General features: G+C 41.1%; 1 pseudogene; it reads left to right on the forward strand.

Annotated features, from left to right (window-relative positions):
* The first annotated feature begins 1128 nt into the window (after window positions 1-1128).
* LOC143438430 (small ribosomal subunit protein uS17 pseudogene) lies at window positions 1129-14145 on the forward strand (annotated as a pseudogene).
* Window positions 14146-17239: the final 3094 nt, after the last annotated feature.

Genomic DNA, 17239 nt, shown 5'->3' on the forward strand with positions numbered 1-17239 from the left:
TACTTTTTCAGATTCTTGATAAAAAGAAAATGATACAGAATTTTCACAAATGGAAAAAAAGCAACCCCCACTTGAAATGGGGTATTCATTTGCATATATTAATATAAAAATGGGTTTCATAATAAATTTTCATGTAAGTATATGACATGATTTGATTGTTGCTAGCCCTTTTTCCTCCTGTATGTTGTTCTCAGTGCCTTCTACCTTTTACCTAGTGCTCTACTGTGATGCCAAGAGGGTTTTTAAAGAATTCGTTTTTGCCTGCAAGTATTAGTAGAACTTCAAGAAGTCTAATTTGTCCCACTGGGTCCTGTGAATGACTCAGTAGGTGACTTAGTGAAATTCTTTTCCACATATGACTGTGTTTTCCTGCCATTAAGGTGAAGCTAAAAATAGACTTTCTCCATGTGTTATGATAAAGCCTAGCCAAGGAATATTTATTGAGAAATTGCAACTTGTTTTATTATATAATGAATATGTCTAGAAGTCATATGACTCTAAATTTAAAAAAAAAAAAATGGAAGATTTTGTAGCCTCAGTTGTTGACCACAAGCACAACTAACTGAATTCTGATGTCCCTTGAATTTGTCTGGAAAACACGGATCCTGAGCCAGTTTCTTCTGGACAAAGTGAGTTAAGGGCAGAGTGCTCTGTGGTATTACCATAGATCTAGCCCCACTGCTGCAAAGCTCAATCTTGCCCAGAGACAAGTCATTTCTGCATTTTCTCTTACAAATTTAGTTTTTAAGTACTGAATCTTCTGACTTTAAGTTGAAAATTTCTAATCTACTTACATTTAAGAAATAATTTTTTTTCTTTGATTTGAGTGACCAGTTCTCATGGCTAAGAATGTTTTGCAGTGTCTCAAGAGCAGTAGAAAAAGGTAGGGTTCTGAGGTGGAGTGAAACCTGGTTTTTCATACTATTTTAGAGCCATAAATACTTCTTTTCGTGTTTTTACATTTTAAAAATTATGTTCTTTTCTTGACTGCCTCTTGAGAGGAAAGCAGAAATCTTAAGGTGGTCGTGAATCTGAATGAGATGTCCTCATCAGGCCTGGGTGTTAGGACACTTGGTTTCCAGTTGTTTGGGGAGGTTGAATGATTCAAGCATCCTTGGAGGCGTCAGGATGGGCTTTGAGATTGTGTGGCTATTCTACTGTCAGTTTAGGTCTCTGCTTTGTGTTTTTGCTGAAGATGTGAGTTCTTAGCTCCCAGCTCTTATGCCTGCCACTTGCTACCATGTCTCCTTCCTGTACTAGACTCCGTACCTCTCTGGCCTGTAAATGAAAACAAACTCTCTCTTCATTAAGTTGTCTTTGATTGTGGCTTTTTATTACAGCCCCCCCACCCCCCGAAATTGTCAGGACTAAAGACCTATTTCTTAGGTTAATTGTCAGGATTAAAGACTTATTTCTAAGAGTCACATTTCTTGCTTGGTGATTGGCTGTAATCAGGCAAACTCTGCTCTGGTGAGGCCTGTGTTTAGGGGAGTGGGAGTTCAATTCCCAGTGCCCACAAGAGGCTTACAACCACTTGTAACTTCAGTTTTAGAGGCTCTAACACCCTCTTTTGGCATCCTCCAGCCCTAGGCATGCAGCACACACACACACACACACACACACACACACACACACACACACACACAGAGGCAGGCAAAAACAACCATACACAAAAGCAAAGCCGGAAGAAAAAAAAAAGCCGCGTTATGTTTACTCTTCTCAATAGAAGAATTGGCCCAAGGAATGCTGCAACAGAAACCCAGTGACATATTTAAGCAAAACCTTGGACTTCCAGCAGTTAGAACCACAAGTGAAATAAACTGCTTTGCCTTATAAATTGCCCACTCTTGTCTTCTCTTGTAGCAATAGAAAATAACCAACTTTTTTATTGAGACTGTGGAATTCATCTTTTTCCCTTTTGTCACTAACTTTTCTATTTTTATAAATTGTATTTTTAAAAAGATTTATTTATGTATTTATTTAATGTATATGAGTGCTCTATGTGCATGTACACCTGTATGATGGAAAAGGACATCAAATAACTTTATAGATGGTTATGAGCCATCATGTGGTTGCTGGGAATTGAACTCAGGACCTCTGGAAGAGCAGCCAGTGCTCCTCACCACTGAGCCATCTCTCCAGCCCCAAAACTGTATTATTCTTAACCCCCTTCAAAATATTGAGAAGGTTTAGGTTTATCTGTGCACAGCCTCCTTAACCCACCTACACCTGCTGTTACAAGTGATGAATATACTGGCCACATTGTTATTATCCAAAGCCACCATATACTTTAGTATTCTCCATCTTTTCATGGCACTGGTTAGTAATGTACATCTGGCTTATGGTTTGAAAGCTTATGCACTGTAATTGGGAACTTAAGCATCACTGAATTTCAAGCTCATCCTCATCCTTGTCTCTCCCTCATCAACAAAGCTGGAAGAACCCCTCTGCTGAGCCCACCGCCAGACACTTGCCACTACTCCTGGAAAATGTTGGAATATCATTCATCTTCATCTTCACATTTGCCTTTATTCTGGGCACACATGACCCTGTGACCTCTTAGCTCTTTGACCTAATGATCTTTTTCTCTGTTTAGTTTTGGCTTCCTGTTCTCACGGTGCAGGCTGTGAAGTCTAAACCACATTATCTCTTGAATGGCTCCACCTCCACCCTCAGACTCAGACATCCTCCTCACTGACACATAGCCTGTCCCTGAAGCTTGCTCAGATCTGTCAGAGTCACCCTTCCTCTCTCTAGACTGTTTCCACTTCTCCTCCCATCCACCCTTCCCCATTTATGGGTCATTCCCCCTGACTTGTCCTGATGTGCAGGTTGAATCCTGTGGCCTCTGATGCAAACCTTGCACACATCCCAAACTCCATGCTGTTGCTACACCTGGCAAGCTTGAAATCCAGATGATCCCAACATACACGCCATCTCATCATGTACCAGGCAGCTGAGGGCTGCCGAGGGTCAGCCCAGCCAGCCAGAGATGACTGGAAATGCTCCCACACCAGCCTCCCAGGGCGCAACATACTGCTGGCCATCTCCTCACACTTCTCTAGTCTACCTACTCTCCAGCCCTTTTACAAAGCTCTTAAAACATCTATGTAATTCTTCTTCAAATATCTTACCTACCCCTGTCGGCTTGACTTCATAATTCATAAAAAGTAAAAATGCCAGTGGGTGGTGGTGGTGCACACCTTTAATCCCAGCACTCAGGAGGCAGAGGCAGGCAGTTCAAGGCCAGCCTGGTCTACAGAAAGAATTCCAGGACAAGGCTACATGACTACATGGAAAAACCCTGTCTCAAAATACACACACACACACACACACACACACACACACACACACACACACACACAGAGGGAAGAGAAGAGAAAGGAAATAGCCAGCCAGCCAGGACTTCTCTGTTTCTCCTCAAAATCAGGTTTGTACTTACTACAGTGAGAAGTAGCCTTGTTGTTCCAGCAATCTGGAAGTCATTGGTGATCTTTAAAAAAAGAAAAATGTATACTGATGTGAGATGAGAGAGAGCTTTAGAATATGAAGAAAGAAATCCCGATGCCACGTTTGAGAAATCTGATTGCCAGGGCAGTCACTCCACAACCTCCATCATTCCTTCCCTTATCTCTACTGACTTTTCTTCCTTCTCATAAATATTCAGAGGTCTCTATCATCTTAACTACAGCAACAGCTAGAAAATAATAACAAGAACCATCCTTCCAGCCTTAGTCCCGTGGCTATTTGCCTGTGAATTGCTGTTCCTCTTAATACAACTTATCAAATGAGTTGTCTCATCACCTTTTTGCTGTCTTTACCATTCACATCCTATTTCAAGATTTTTTTTATTAATGTCATCAGTGACTTCTAAACTTTGGGAACTACATACTTGCAGTTCTCAGCTTCTCAGGGTGTTGTCCCTGAGGCAGCTGCACTTTGGGGAAAGGGACTTCACAAAGAACCTTGCCACATCAGCTCAACAGATAGCAGTGGGGAGTGGGGAGTGCAGTTAAGGGATGAGAAGTCATAGTAGCACAAGCTCATCTCTCTGCAAAGACCTGCATGCTGGCCTGTAAGATGAGGCAAGCACACCTTACATCACATGTGGACTGGCAGACCCCTTGGGGAACACACAGGGAGGAAGGAGTGGCTTCCTCCACTCAGCAGAGATGAGGGCAAGCTGCTGGCCCAAGCTGGAGTTTGAGAGGCTGTATTAGCCAGATGTATGCATTGAAGACCATGCTTAAGGCACACAGAAAACCACTCTGCAGTGTGGTAGAGTAAAACTCTGGCTGAGCCCTGTGCTTTAATTAAACCCTGGTCTCTGGCTGAGTTCACCAGTGAAGAATAACTCAGAATCTCTAGGTATGGTCTTAGTTGTCAGAACGTGCTGAATACATGGAGTGACTGAAGGCTCTCTCTCTCTCTCTCTCTCTCTCTCTCTCTCTCTCTCTCTCTCTCTCTCTCTCTCTCTCTGTCTCTGTGTGTGTGTGTGTGTGTGTGTTTTCATGTGCACATCCACGTGAAAGCCAGAGAAAAACCACAGGTATTGTTCTGCCAGTGAAGACAGAGTCTCTTTCTGGGATTTGCGGTCACCAGTTAGCCTAGGCTGTCTGGCAAGCCCCAGTGATCTGCCTGTTCTTCTCTAGCAATGGGATTACAACACTTGCCTCCACACCTGGCTTTTCACATGGATGCTGGGGATTGAACTGAGGTCCTTAAGCTTGTGTGGTCAGCATATTTTCAGCTGAGCTATCTTCTCAGCCCCTCAATGGTTGTTTCAGTGCATTAAGCTGTCCCATTTTTTTGTGCTGTTTATATTTAAAATATGAATATATCTCAAGTGCAAAATCCCTAACCCCAAACCTGGTAACAATTCCAATTAACTGTAATTACTATTAAATAATGAAAATTTTAATAATTTATATTATGATTTAATAATATTACCTGCTATGACTGAATCCCCTGAGAGTTCTGATTCCTAAAGCCCTCTCTCCCACTCCATTGATACTCTTTTCTTGTCTCTCACGCATGCTTGTAGTATATGTCACTGTCCACATGTGTCTATAACAGATAGAACTGAGCTTCCTTGCCAGACATCATGTGGAAATTTGGAGGCGACCATCCATAGACCCAAAATCAACATGACCATTCCTTCTTATCCAAAGCACCACTGAGGCAGTTGTTCACATAACAGTGATCCTTCAGAACTGGGCTCCAGAAGGCTAATGGAATAGCAGTGGGGTGGGGGTGGGGGAGTGGGGGTGGGGGGAGTGGGGGGGATGGGGGTGGGGGGGTGGAGGGGGGTGGGGGGTAGAGAGATGACTCAGCACTTGCTAATAAAGCCAGATGAGCTTGATCGTCGAACTCATGGTAGAAAGAGAGAACTGACTCCTAAGAGTTGTCCTCTGACCTCCCAAGCAGTATTAACATAAATGGAAAAAAAGGAAATGTAAAAAGACAGAGAATGTGAGGAAAGACACCTGATGTCTACCTGTGACCGCTACATCAACAGAAAAGAAAAAACAAACAAACAAACAAAGAAATAGTAATTTGGCCCAGTTGTGCAGTGTTGAGAGTTCCCAAGGCATTCGCTCCACACTTCCTGTTTATTGGTTGTTATTTTTCAGATGTTCTGTTCAGTCAATCCCCACAGCGCGCGCCTTTATGTTCAGAAAAACTGTATCGAGCCAAAGTGCAGAACAACAGACAGCAGCCTTGGGGCTTTCACTTTTAAAGAGTTTCCAAGCACCCAGCCCTTTTCCTAAAGGACTCTTTTCCCTTTTATGGATGAGCACCTGGCTCCAAGACAGTGTAAACAGAACTTCCTGCCCCAGGGACGGGCTGGCTCCTGCAGGAGCCTAGGGATCCTTTGGGAAAAGTTGATAGGAACTGTGAGCTGTGTGTGACCTGAAGCTCAGGAGCCAGCTGAACCAAAAGGGAGGAAAGCACATTTAACAGCCCCTTTGTGTGGACTCTAGTCCCAGAAGCACTTCTGGGAAAGTAAGTCTGATGCCGTACACACAGTTCTTGCAAAGAATGGCAGGGAAGCTGGCCTGGCGAGAGCCAGGCCCAGATTAGGCGCCTGAATCCTGGACCGAAGTAATTGGAGGAATTCAGAGATGTCTGGAGTTCCCACAGTTCAGAGATCCTGGGCTTCAGTGTGTGGAGCTTTAACAACCAGGAGCAAAACTTGAGCGGAGCTCTGTGGAGAAGCAGTAACCTAGCATGTTTGAAGTCCTATGGCTGAGGAAAGAAGACAGAAGGAAACCAAATGGGTTCTGCACAACTTACATGGAGTTCGTCAGTACATGATTTTCAGATTGCTTAATGCTTCCCAAGGGCATGGAAGCTAAAACGCCTCGCTCTTTCTTGGACTTCAATGTTTTCCCATACTTTTAAATGACAATTGTAAAAGCGTTGAGTCTATGGCTGGCGTAATGGTTTTGATTCACGCTGATAAATTTGACCTTCCGTGCTAGTGTGCCCCATAAATTCACTACCAGCAACAGAAAAGGACAATGTGTAAGTGTGTAAACCTCATGAGTAGCATGGGCTCTACCACCAAGCTTCACCCTCAGCTACATAAATGCCATTTTGAAGGTAACTAACATTCCCTGAGAAACTAACATTTCTCTGTACCAAGCAATGAGTTCATCTAATAGCCTTCACCCAGTTAAACTAGTCGAGACACAGTGAGGTGGCTCAGTGGATGGAGACACTGATCACCTAGAAGCCTGATTTTGATCCCTGTGAAGTTGTCCTATGGCCTGCAGATGCTCAGCCCCCTTATGGCTTGCATTCACACACACACACACCCACCCACCCCCACACACACACACACACACACACACACACAAAGAGAGAGAGAGAGAGAGAGAGAGAGAGAGAGAGAGAGAGAGCACAAAATGATAATAAAAGAAAATGAATTGTTTGAACCCAAACCAAGAAGTTATGATTGTTAATTTAATATACAGTATGTAAATTTGCTACTATATTATAGCATGCATACTTCTAGAGCATAAACAAGAACAAAATTTCAAGTGCTACATAATTAAATATAAGCTGAATTTCCTAGATTTCCTTTTCTTTTGCTCTGACAGTGCTGGAGACTGAGTTAGGGCCGTAGGTACACTGAGCATGTTCCCAACCACTGACCCCACCTTCAGCCCAGAAGCTTTCATAATTTCTTTTGTATGACAGCATATTGTCTGCTGCTGGAGTATGGGCACCATAGCTGCAGTCCAATATGCATTCTCTTTACAGCTGGTTATAGTTTTTATTTTGAAGATGAGCAAATGAATGCATGCAGAGAGGTAGCCGTTAGCTGGAATGGCTGGGCCACTCCCGTGGGCAGTGTGTTAGTTGTCATGTTGCCTGTGGCCTCATGACCTTGGTGGCTTCCACAGCTTTCCCATAGCACCCAGAAGGAACTACAAGCATGCTGTTGTATTGCTATTTCTGCTTCTGCTAAGGTCGGATCTGGGAACTTTAAAAGTATGTAGGAGGGAAGGGGAAGAAGATGATAGAGGGGTACTGCAGTGGTCCCTCATATATCTAATTATTAATATTGGATATATAATAAATATATAATACATAGTGGAAGTGCATTATATATTTCTATGAAAATGCTTTTATGAAATCCAGTACTACGTATGATGAGAATGTGCCAAAACGGTGTGTCCCAAAGTGTCCTAGACCTGTCTACCACCTGAGAGCTTTAGATAATTTGAATAAAATCTGTAGCTTTATTCTCAGCCAAACACGAGAGCCTCAGAATGAATTCAGATTTGCTCTTTCCTTTTTGAGCTAGAGATGACGCCCATATCCTGAGCTTGCCACTGTTAAAAAGAAACATGGACTGACACAGAACATTAAGAAAATTACTCCATTTAGAATAACAAACTCAGGTTTAACAAAACACTATAAATCATGGTGGAAAGAAAAAAATTAAATTTCTAAATAAATGAAAAGACAGTGGTGATAAGTTGGGAGACTTGACAGTGTTAAGATGAGACGATCTTCTAATTCATCCGCCACTTCTGGGACATTCCTACCCAAATCACAAGTGCCCTAATGTTCATTGAAGAAGCATAGATAAACACAATGTGGTAAATTTACATCCATGAGAAACATTGTTGACCCATTGCATTTAGTTATGGCTTCTTGTATGAGAATGATTTGAGAGTTGTTAACTGGGCAATTTGTTACTGGCTATGGAAAGGAAAATACTTTCCTTTCTCCAGTACTTTTTAACTGTCTGCCCATTAACTCTCAGTGAGAAACGGAACCTCATTAAGTCCTCCCTTGTACATGATGAAATGGTAATGAATCTGTTCCGTGGATCTTGTGTAAATAGCCACAACTTCAGGGAGTTCATGAGAGCAACGATGACTGTATCATGACCAGAAGACTTGGTTTCAGAGAAATCCTCCTCATGGACTGATTTTTACATTCTTTCTATGTGTTGTCCCCAATGTTTTCTAAGCTTTAGGGGGAAAATGTATAAAATAGTCATCTCATTTAGGGTTGGCCACTCCACAGTAAATTATTCTTCTCATTTTGATCAATTGTGAGACATACTACTGCCCACTATAAAAAGAAGCTTTTTTGGCAAAGACTGAGAGTAGCAATAATTTGTGGGTATAAAGATAAACACTTAGAAGGATGTTTGATACCATGTGCATTTAACAAAGTAACAGTATTAAGTTTTCACCTAAGAAGTATGACTTCCTCAGATACTTCTTCACAAGGTTTGCAATAAAGGGCATGAGCTCCTCCCTCCTGCAGAACCAACCTCAAAGCCATGAAGAGAGCTGTGGGTTACCCCAGTAACGGTCATGCTATTTTTGCATGGGTAGGCATACCTTGTCATGCACGTTATTATCACTCATGGTGTGCACAGCTTGGGAAGAGCTTTGATGTCTTATCTCCTCCTGCAAAGCACCTTCTAGTACTGTGAGAGCTAGTCAAGAGGGAGGAACCCTTCAGTTCAAATGTCTCAATGCTCCTTAACCCAAGTGTATGATGGCCTCAGCAATAAGATCTAATGAAATTATTTTGGTGGCCAACCAAGAGCATTGGCAATAGCTTGTTATCGTTAACGGGCCTTTGTATGCCCCCATCCACCAACAACAGCTAATAGGGAGGTATCCCACACTTTGTGTGTATATGTGTGTATGTTAAGCTCATAAGTGTTATCATACAGTATAGTAGTTTACATCTAGCTTCTTTCACTTAACACGATGTTTTTAGAGTCATCTGTTATTTTAAGTATTGACCTCTTCTTTTTACTTCCAAGAAATACACACTCCATTTATTTACTTTAAATGACAAACTTTTGGATCCGTTCTATTTGAGCCACCGTGAGTAAAGCTGCTATGAACGTTTGTGTTCAAGTCTGTGTAGATGTATTTTAATTTCTCTTAGGCTGAATTTCTGGTCTGTGCATTATGTGTATGTTTAACTTTGAAAGAGTGTGTCTCTGGGGCTGGAGAGATGGCTCAGTGGATAGGAACATTCCCTGCTTTTACAGAGACCTGGGTTTATCTCCCAGCACCCACATGTAAGCTCACAACTGTCTGTAACTTGCATTTCAGGCGGTCAGCAACCTCTTTAGGTCTCATCAGGCACTGTATGCAAAGTATTGCACAGCCACATATGCAAGAAAAAACATACATATAAAATAAAAAGGTAGAAATTGTTTTCCAAAGTGGCTATACCATTTTTCATTTCTATCACAAATGTATCAAGATTTGTTTCTCCATATCCTTGCCAACACTTGGCACTGTCGGTCTGATTTTAGCCATTGTATTATTTTAAAACAGCAGAACAGATCACTCTGGTCTTTGTTGTCCAGTAGAAAATGAGTATGAGGAGTCCTGGGGATGGTCCTGACTTCCCTACTGGGGTGACTAAATAAGAATCACTGATGTGCTTTCTCTGTGTAAATCATGAGCCTCACATAACCTTTTCTCCTAATTTTAGGAAAAAAGAAAAAGGTCGCGTGAACAACAGTAAGACACTCCATCATAAAATCAAGAAGGAATGCTGTAATATCTTAAACATCTCTAGAAGCGTTCGTTGTTTATATGTAAATTCCAGTCCAACCAATACCCTAGCAGGTAGATAAACCTTGCTATCATGTCTGGGTCTCAGCTTTCTTTATGAAGATAGAACTTTAAATGGTATACCTAGGTATCCTTTTCACTCTGCCTAGAAAGTGCAAGAATATGTCTGATGTTGGGCTGAAGAGATAGCTAAGTTAGTAGACTATTTGAAGGTCATCTTCAGCTGCGTAGTGAGTTTGAGACCAGCCTGACCTAAATGAGACCCTGTCCTGTCTGATAGCTGTAAGACCAGAGAGTTGTTGAATATGAGAGTACAAAAATTGTTATTTTCCATTTTAGTCCTAACATTGTAGTCAGAAGGTGTATCTGATACTTGCTAATGAGATCGAAAACAATGTACTTACACAAATGCCTTAATTTCTGTTACTTGGCAGCTAGTTTCTATTGTAAATTACACACACACTATAATGCTAATGTACGCTCTGAAGGAGGCTGTTCAAGTGTTTTCATCTTTGAGCGTTTTCTTATGAAAACACAGACTGTGATACCCAAGTAGATTTCTGAGTTTTCACATCAAGAAAAAGGTGAACATGCAATTGCCTTACATAGGTGGGCAATTTAAGAGTTATTAATTGGACTGTGGAATCTTTTTTGTTTTGTTCTGTTTTGTTTCTGAAACAGGGTCTTTCTGGGGGGTCCGGATTGTCTCTGACTTCTATTTATAGACCAGGCTGTCCTCAAACTCACAGAGATCTACCTGCCTCTGCCTCCTGAGTGCTGAGATTAAAGGCATGCAGCGCCACTACCCAGCTGGACTGTATTATTTTGGCTTGAGAACTAGTTACTTTTTACTTAAAAAATGATATTTATGTTGATTAAAATGTATTCGTTACCTGTATGTGTAGGTATGTATGAGTGTGATTTGTGTGTACAGGTGTTCGTGTTTTTATGTGCCCTCACAGATGAGACATGGGGGTGTACTCTTTTATCAACCTAAAGGTTGTTCTACTCATTTAAACCAAGGTTTCTTGCTGAACCTGGGCAGAGGCTGGTGACCAGCAAGTCTCAGCAATGCTCTTGTCTTAGCCTTTTCTTGACAGCACTGGGCTTACAAACGTGGGAAGTCACGCAGTGTTATCTCTGGACTCTGGAGATCTGTACTGAGGTCCTTGTGCATAGATTATCAAGAACTTAATCTTACATGTAGATTTGCTGTTTTATAGGTGTTATTTTTAAAATTATGTGTATGTAAATGTTTGTATGAATGTATGTGCATGAATACGGAGGCCTGTGGGGCCCTAAAATTTAAGATCCCCGGGAACTTGAGCTGTAGACAGCCTTGAGATAATAGTTGGGGAACAAAACTGTTTTTAATAGCAATAAGTGTTCTTAACTCTTGAGCCACCTCTTCAGATCCAGATTTATTGCTTTAAATGGACAAGAAAGTAGATATGTTAAACCATATTCTGTTTCAATCTCTAATGGAATTAATAGGAATAGTTGTGACACACATAAGCAAAACATTTGGTGGTCTCAGTCATTTTTAGGTATAGAGGGTTCTGAAGACCTTGACTCCTGGGGCAGGGGTCACACTGACCTCATCCTTTCCGTAACACACATGCCTCCTACCTGAAGGCTGTGCTATGATTACTTACAGATTCCAGATCTCAAAGTCCTCCTCGAATTTACATTCCTTATCTTACTCAGCCACCCTTAAGCCTCTGACATTGTTGTCCACTCCCTTCCTGAAAATCTTTCTTCCTTTGATGTGAGGACAGTAAGCCCTCTCTGTATCTTTTCCGGCTTACATCTTTCCAATCTTCTCCTTGCCCCTTGACCTGTCTGGGCTCCAACCTAGGTTTTTTTCTCTTTTACCTTACACATGTCCCCTGGGCCTTCAAGTCTTTTGCTCTAGCTATGACCAATGCTCAATGATTTCCAAGCATGGCTTTGTTTCACAGGCTTTATGCCACCATTTCCCAATGCAGATTGATACCCAACAAGCATCCCAAAGGGAAAGTGCCTAACTGAACACATGAAGTCTCCCTTCCTAAATTCACTCTTTGAGTTACATGCATGTTTTTCTCAGTGATATTGTTATGCATTTATTTGGAAACTCCAGACAATAGCTTTTGAAAGCAAACTTGTGAAGTTATCTCTGTTGCCTCTTCTTCCACTGTCCCTCCTCCCACTATGCAGTGGACCTCAGAAACCAAGGGCAGCTTCCAGACATGGATTGTGTTTGTTCCTACCTTTTCCTTCTTGTATGTATGCTCACCTCATCCTTTTCCTGCACTGCTAATCAGTTCACCTCCAATTTTCCTCCTAATTGCTTACCAGGGTTTCCGTTTGAGTCCACACAATTGTCATTGACCTTTGAGCATTTATAACTCTTTCAGTCCCCCTTGTGACCTGCAGGATAACATCCACACTGCTAACCAGCTGCAGTTGCTTGGAATCCTTTGGTTGGCTGGATTTTCAAGCTGTATCTCCGACCATCCTACTTGCACCGTTTCTCAGATGTGCCTTTGACTCTGCCCTCACCAGGTAGTTTTGGAATGTCTGTTCTCCTACTGTCAGAGGATGCACCCTGTGTATCTTTACTGCACCTTATTTGTTCCAAATCTCTTGTTAAAGGTCAGCTCCTTTCTGAGTCCTCCACCCTCTCAGGACAATGCTATTTGCTTGCCTTCCCTGCCCCTAAACTTCAGAATCAGTTCACATCAGCCTTTATCATATCTCACGATTCTGTGGGCACTTGTTTGCCTGTCTAATTCCCCTCTGGACTCTGAGCACTGGACTATCTATCTGTTCAATGACTATCTCTGGCCACACCCTTTGATAGCAATTTGATTAGTTGGGTAGGGGGCTCCTTCACTTTCTCTCTGAGTCAGCTGTAGGCCTTCATCTCTCTCCATTTCAGACACAAAGGATGATAGCCCTATCACAAAGTACAAAGATCATCAAAGAAAGATGCTAGTGATGCAGCTAAAATGCACCTCTCACAAACAGCAGTTTAACCAGTTCACAGATGTCAGAATCCAGACTCAGATTCAGGTCCTTAACTCATACTCTTGTTCAAAACCATGCTCTCTTATACTTGAACTCAAAAACAACTTAAATAATAAAAATAAGGGTGAGTCCTTGAGATGGCTTAGTGGGTTAAGGTGCCTGAGGCCAAGTCTGACTACCTGAGTTCAAGCCCCTGAACCGAAATCAGGAAGCCGAGAACTGATTTTCACAGGCTACCCTTTGACCACCTACCTGCACCACGACACATGCATACCTACTCACATAAAAGCGTGCAATAAATAAAGTGTAGTTAAAAAACAAAAAAAGAGTAAATAGGGGCTAGAGAGATGGCTCAGTGGTTAACAGCATTGGTTGCTGTTACAGAGGACCAGGATTCAATTCCCAATAAATAAATATGTGTAACTATCTATAATGGCAGCTTTGGGGGATCTGATGCCTCCTGGCCTCCACAGGCAACAAGCATACATATAATGCACATAAATCCTTGCAGGCAAAGCAGTTTCTGTATGACTGTAAAACAGAAATCCATAGAGAAACCAAATTCTTGAGATTAAAAAATACATTTTCCCTCAGGCTGCCAGAAAGACGGTGAACATTCAGACCAAGTATGCGTCCCAAAAGCAGTTCACAATGTTTCGAAAGAAGAAGTGGGTTCTACCAGAAGAAACTGACAAGGTACTACAAGAATGGTGTAGGCTTCGTGATACTCAGGAAGGTCACTGATGGCTCCTACATGGGCAAGAAATGCCCCTTCACTAGTAATGTCTCCATCCAAGGTCAGAGTGTGTCTGGTGTTGTGACCAAGATGAAGATGCAGGACCATTGTTACCTGCTGGGATCATTTTCTCTAGGCCTGAAAATACAATCAATTTCAGAAGTGTCACAAAAATACATCTGTGCTCCTGATCCCCTGTTTCAGGATGTACAGATTGGCTACATTGTCACCCTGGGAGAGTGCAGGCTTCTGAGCAAGACAGTGTGTTTTAATGTGCTCAAGGTCACAAGAAGCAGTTCCAGAAGTTCTGAAGCACACAGGTGACTCCCCAGAACAAATAAAGCTCTTTTTCAACTTTAATAATTATTATTATATTGCCATTATTGTTTATTAATTAATGTTTCATACCTTATTTAAATTATATTTTTATATAATTTTAATTAAGTAATAATTATTATTTTTAGGACTGTAAGGAGTCAGCTCATGTAACTCCAGAATTTCTCAAGTACAAGACACTTCTGAAAACAAGAGGAAGGCGTTACTCCTATAGAAATTCCATTAGTATTCCAACCTCCGTTGACTGAACCTGAGAGAAGTTCAATTGAGAGAATCAATTTGAATAAAAATTCTCTAAATTCAAGGAGAGTTCTCAAAATTCTCCAAAGCCCTTCCTGTTCTCTTTACCCCCTAAGGCAACAATCAGGGTAATTAGATGGATTGTGTGCCAATGCTGGCCCTAACAGACCATGGGTGTGGGACTTTTAGAGAAGCATGGTAATCAACAAGGCTAAACATAGAACAGAGTGATTTGCTCACTGGCCAATGAGTCCCCACAGAGAATAAGCATACAGACTGACCGAGGAAAGGAAGTGTCATGTTTCCCTGTTTCTCTATTTGTAGGCATGCAATGCATATTTTTTATGCAGCTGGTTGACTATTCAAATAAATACCGACAAAAGTTAACCCTCATTATGAGGGTTTGGAATGTGTAATCCCACTATTAGAGAGAATGACAGCATGACTTGGGTTATCTTAAATGTTATTTAGAAATGGAATGTTTAAGGAAATCAATTTAAACCCAAGAGGAATCAGCAAAACTAAAATATAATTTCTGTATAATTTAAAAAAAAACATACATTAACTACTAAATTCAGTTCATCTGAATTTAGTTTTTGATGTCCAAAAACACAGATTAGCAGGTATTTGTGCAATGATAATGACTTTCTCATATTTCCTTAATGATGCTATAATTGCTTATGGAAATACATCCTTCCCATCCTCCAGATACAAACATGTTACCTCCTGTTTTCTATTTCCTCACAGTACAGTTAGAACTCAATATTTTCTGGGCAGTCTTCAGTCATATATATATATATATACATATATATATATATATGTGTGTGTGTGTGTGTGTATACATATATATACATATATATACACACACATATATACATATATACATATATACATATATACACACACACACATATATATACATATATACATATATATACATATATACACACACACATATATATACATATATACATATATATACATATATATACACACATATACACACACATATATATACATATATACATATATATACATATACACACACACACACACACACACATATATATATATATATATATATATATATATGTATGTATACACACACACACACACACACACATTCTATCTTAAGGATTATCCCAGGTTTTTTTTCTACCTTTGTGTAGAAGGAAACAAAGCTAGTTGCTAGTTGCCCCTTGGCTGTTTGAGGAGAGCTTCTGCTACACAGTCTGTGAAATGTATTAGTGTTCCTTGGCCTTTTTTGATTCCCTCTGAAGTCCCTTTATAATGGCTGCATGCAGAGTTCTGGTGAAGGATTGCCCAGCCTATTTGCCAATCCAGGACGAGCTCCTCTCCTTTTTTCTTTTCTTGATTTTACATACAAATCTGCAGGGAGACACCAGGGCTTTCTTTATAGGGAAGCTTTAGGAGTGACTCCCCTTTGGGGTACCCTCTGGTCTTGTGAGCTTCAAACTAGGAGCTACAGCTAGGCACTAAGCAGACACTGCACAGGCACAGTCTGAGCATCCTTAGTTTGAGGATCCAAGGTTCAAATACTCCATAATCCAAAATTCCCTGAGCACTAACAAGAGGCCACAACTGGAAAATTCCACATATGATCCCACATAATAGATTGCAGTTACTATATAAAATTACCTCTGGCTGCCTGTATCTGCATTTCGTGTTTAGTATTAGTGCTCATACCAAATATTCTTACCGTATGTATGCCAGTATTTCAAAATCTGGAAGCTTAAACACATCTGGTTCCAAGCAGTTCACATAAGGGACCCTTAATATGTAAATTATACCAGAGTTGTTCTTGTTCTCTGGACCTTGGCAAATGGGTCTTTATTTGTTAGTTACCTTAAACCTGATATGGGACTGAGCTCTCCTCTCAGTGGAGCACCCTTCCTCATACACAGCTTCTAAACTCTGCCATTTCCATCACTCAGATTTGTTCATTAGTCTTCATTTGTCCTGATACTATCTAATGTCAGCAGTCATAATGTTTCTTGGATTAGCCTACGAACTTCCAGATCAGTGACTTTTTTTTTTTTTTTTTTTTTTTTTTTTTTTTTTTTTTTTGGTGTGCCACTTACTGTCCAGTATCAATGTCTCCACGAGGCATCATCCACTGATTACCCAAGAGTCTCTTGATTACTGTGATAGTCAAGCACGGGGGCAGCCTGCCTCCTTTTTCTTGAGGTGTGCCATTTCTCTGCATACTTCTGGTTTGGCTAGGGGCTGGGAGAGGAGGAAATGTAATTTCTCTTGCAGAGATTATCTCAGCTGTGTGGTCTAATCACCCAGTGAAATGTCAGTCATGTGGAAAACTGGCCATGAACACAGCTTTGTCTACCAGTTTGTCAGCCAGTGGAATACAAGCTGGGAGCAACTGGTGGTTACCTGGCCACAGCCAACTCCCAGCCTGCCTAAGATGGGCAAAGAGCACACAAACCACTTGAATCCAAGTTTGTTCCAACCAGCTTTCCTTTAGTTTTCAAAAATCCATGCTCTTTGTTCTGAAATCAAATCAATTTGAGGGTTGTTTATTTTTAACCTTTCAAATTGGAGGCTCTATTGCTATGGCAGCTTAGGAACTTCAGTGATCAGGCCTCTCCCTGACCTTTGAACACTATAGCTCTCTCTAACCTCTAGGTGAGAAAGTTGTACTAAGTACCTCCTTTTCTGGAATTCTTTTCCATTGCTTTGCTTGAGTGACTTTGATTCATTTTTCAAGAACCATGTCTTATAAGTTCACCGTGACTTCTCTTGACCCCCTCATACCACATACATTACATACTAGCTCTCAGTGTACTTGCTGAGGACTCCCCAGCAG

Source organism: Arvicanthis niloticus, chromosome 25, assembly GCF_011762505.2.
Source record: "Arvicanthis niloticus isolate mArvNil1 chromosome 25, mArvNil1.pat.X, whole genome shotgun sequence".
NCBI classification, from domain to species: domain Eukaryota; kingdom Metazoa; phylum Chordata; class Mammalia; order Rodentia; family Muridae; genus Arvicanthis; species Arvicanthis niloticus.